Here is a 4,110-nt window from a genome sequence, read left to right as displayed (position 1 = left end):
TGGCTCTTGAAAACAGTCCTGCTGGGAAAAGCGACCTGGGAAAAGCGACCAGGTAAAGCAAACCACGACACATTTTCATCTGCCGCGCCCTTCCTACGCCACTGACTCCACCGCCTCTCTAGACCGTATTTTGAAACTCCTCTGCGCCGCACCTTCGACTTTCAAAAGGCTGTAGATGAAGTGACGCGGGTTCTTAAGCGTGATTTTACGGTTCTAGTGACAGATTGATTAAATTTCTTTGTTATCTAATGGAGAAACTTTTGAGAGCCTGGCTAAACATCTGTGTGGCCTTTGAAAAGAGTCGTGTGTGGTGTGAGAGAGAGCGAGAGTGCACAGTGTTTCTGAATACGGGCCAAGGTATCTCGCCCTCGTATTTTGTATTATAGTTTGGTGACGACCCGAGCCACGCATTCCATTATAAGTTAGTTTTACTTTAAATTACTCGTGTTGTTTATAAGGAGAGCACTTTATCAAGCATACTCCACCGCCTTCCTTCAGCTTGGCAGTGAGGAAGGTGACGCACACACGTACACACATATACACACACTCACACACACACACCATTGCAGTATTGTTAGCGTCATGCACTTCACTCTTCACTCTGTTCCATGTTCGTGTTTATTTCAAAGGCTCTCGCGTTACTTGTTCTTCACTGCGCAGACTCGATCCATCTTTTCGTCTCGTTATGGACACAAATTTATGCTTCAGTCGCTTTACATAGAGAAGGATTCCATAGATGAGGTGGTATACTGTAACAAAGGGAAGGGAAGGTGTTGAGGGACATAATGCTAAAAACTGAGAAGTAAGGAGGTGAATTTACCCAAAAGAGGGGAAATTATGAGGTAAGTTTCCCGTGGAAAGGGGAAATGAGCTGAATTTATCCTAAAGAGGAGAAATATTGAGATAATTTTCCTGCAGAGAGGGGAAGGAACTGAACTGAACAAAGAGAGGAAATGTTCAATTAAATTCACCGGAAAGACGGATAGTAAGGCGCTACTTCAGCCGCAAAATAAAAGGAAGTGAACTTACCAAAAGAGAAGAAACGTTAAGGTAGATTCACCGCCAAGAGGGGACACCAACAGAGGGCACCACCACCACACGGATAGCACACCACGCCGCGCCGCTTGTAGTGCACGTGTTCTGGTGGCAAGCACGTGGCTACAGCATTTGCGTGAGCTTACAACCTGCCTCTTCACACCTCCGCCGAGCAAGGGACGCCACTGGACAGGCCGCTACCAGCTCGGAGAACCCCACACTGACTGCTTAGGGAAATACCACCGCCACCACTCCTACTACTACTACTACTACTACTACTACTGATCACAGAAACATCAGTCACCCTAGGTATTTTTTTTAGGTAAGTTAGGATATGTTACGGCTAACCTAACCTAACCTAACTGAATCTCACTTGAACCTAACTCAGAAGAGGCTGGGATGACTGTGATTACTACTACTACTACTACTACTACTACTACTACAACTACTGCTACTACTGTTACTACTACTAACGCTGCTCCGTATCGTATTGTGACGTTCAACACAAACATGACTCGAGCTTAATGAACTGTGAGATTGACAAGAGCGAATCCAATGACGTGAAGCTTCGTGTGACGGCAAATTGAGAAAAGAGAAGCACAAGGAACGATTTTTTTTTGTACACCGATGAAGCCAAAAAGGATGAGAGGTTGGTGGGCAGGATGTTTAAACTTCCTCGCACAAAACATCATAGTGAACGTAAGCTTAGACTTAGATCGTATCGCAAGGAATCTTTTTTTTTTATTATTATTTAATGTGCTTGTGTGTCTCGCGTGATGACGAACCGAGGTGAAAACTTTACATGGAGAATTGATGTAGGAACCAAGTTACAAGGAGTCTGGATGTGCATTGTATGTCATGGTGATTCTAAGTGAAGTTCGTATTCTTAAACAGTTCGATGTCTCACCTTCATTAATTTGGACAGGCTGTACTAAATGTTACTGGGGTTTTCAAAGGTGTGTTCGTGATTATAGGGACAGTCTAGGGGAGGAGGAGGAGGAGGAAAGGGGAAGGAAGATAAGAGGTCAAGAAAGAGGAAGAAGAGAAAGAAGGTGAAGGATGATGCGAATAAGGAGATAAAGGAGAGAGAGTGAAGTGGGGTGGGGGGGGGTTCCGCGCATTCAGTGATAGAAGCATTCGAGAGAACCTGATTAATCGTCTCTGTAGCCTTTGAAAAGATAGTTCTGGTGGAAGCTCGATGTGTTTAAGAATACGAATGTGGATCTTAGTGTGTGTCTGGTGAGGTGAAGCATGAGGTGATTTGTTCGGCTCCTCATGCGAGTTTTTAGAAAAGGAATACAGTGTGTGCTGGTACAGAATCACGCTCCTTCCACTCCGGCAGACAAAACTTTTCTGATTTATTTTTTTTTCTCCTTGTCTTAGATGTTGAGGAGGCTGATATAACAAAACAACGGCAAAAGAAATACACTTTGTCACTTTCTTTCTCATCTTCACACACACCCAAAAAAATAAAAAAAAATAAATAAATAAATAAGTAAGTAAATTAAATAAAACTTATGCTGACTCAGTTCCGGAAATCTGCTCTTTAGTACGAACATTTTCTTTCCCACTTGAGAGAAAATGAAAGAAATGTTTGGTCCACTGCAGTGACAGGGGACGGCCGTGATTCTGCACGGCCGTCTGCTAATCATCCCTGTGGCCTTGGAAAATAGTCGTGGCGAGAGAGCGAAGTGTTTCAGAGAATGTGCCCAGCAAGACCCCCACGGCCGCCCTTGGCTTGGCCCGGTGCACTCAGCAGCACCACGTACATACATTCCATGGTGTCTTTGTACTCACTGGTTCTTGTCTGTTTTATAAACTATTTTTTACATGGAGCATTTTTGTGATCGGGTCATTGGTGGGTAAAAAAAAAAAAACGAAAGTACTATTTTATCTTTTTGTACCCTAAGACGAAGAGGCGTGGTGAACTAAGCTTGTGAGTGATGGATGGTGTCGTTCGATTCATTGATTTGTCTGCTATATATATATATATATATATATATATATATATATATATATATATATATATATATATATATATATATATATATATATATATATATATATATATATATTAATATATATATTACAGTAGGAAAAAAGCTATTTTAATTGTTCTATTTACACTTCCCACATAAATAATCTACAAGTAAAAACAAAAAGATGATGAAAACAACAACGCCAATTTTTTTTGTCTTCTTTGTTCAATTGCCTGCAAGGCGATGGCATCCGATTCTGACCTAATTAATCTACCTATCTTTGTGTCATCCGCAAATTTACTAACATCACTACTAATTCCATTATCCAAGTCATTGATATACATTAGAAATAACAATGCCCCTAATACTGATCCCTGTGGCACCCCACTAATTATATGACCCCACTCGGATTTCGAGCCGTTTATTACCACTCTCTCGCCTGTTACCAAGCCATGACCCTATCCAGCCTAACAACTTCCCATCTATCCCGTTTGCCCTAACCTTTCTCAGGAGCCTTTGATGGGGTACCTTGTCGAATGCTTTACTAAAGTCCAGATATAAGATATCATAAATATCACCATTATCTACTGCCTCGTACACCTTACTGTAAAAACTTAACAAGTTTGTCAGGCAAGACTTCCCCTTCGTGAGGCCATGCTGTGACTGATTTATCAAGTTATGTTTGTCTAAATGTTCCCTAATGTTCCTCGCTATTATTGACTCTAACATTTTACCTACAACTGAAGTTAAGCTGAAAGGTCTATAATTAGACGCTAAAGTTTTATCTCCTTTCTTAAAGATGGGTACTACATTAGCCTGCCTCCACATTACTGGTACCTCACCCGACTCCAGTGATTTCCTAAAGACAAAAACTAACAGCTCACTAATAATCTCTTTACATTCCTTAAGTACTCTGGGATATATTTCATCAGGTCCTGGTGACGTTTTTAGCCTATCTATCTCCTGTTCCACTATCTCCCTAGTTATGGAAATATCTGTCAGCTTCTCATTCTCGTCTGCTCTAAACACCTGTTCACTATCTGGCATATCCTGCATGTTTTCCTGGGTGAAGACAGTTAAAAAATAATCATTCAGA

This window comes from Scylla paramamosain, chromosome 22 (assembly GCF_035594125.1).
Source record: "Scylla paramamosain isolate STU-SP2022 chromosome 22, ASM3559412v1, whole genome shotgun sequence".
NCBI classification, from domain to species: domain Eukaryota; kingdom Metazoa; phylum Arthropoda; class Malacostraca; order Decapoda; family Portunidae; genus Scylla; species Scylla paramamosain.
This window is presented reverse-complemented; position numbering follows the sequence as displayed.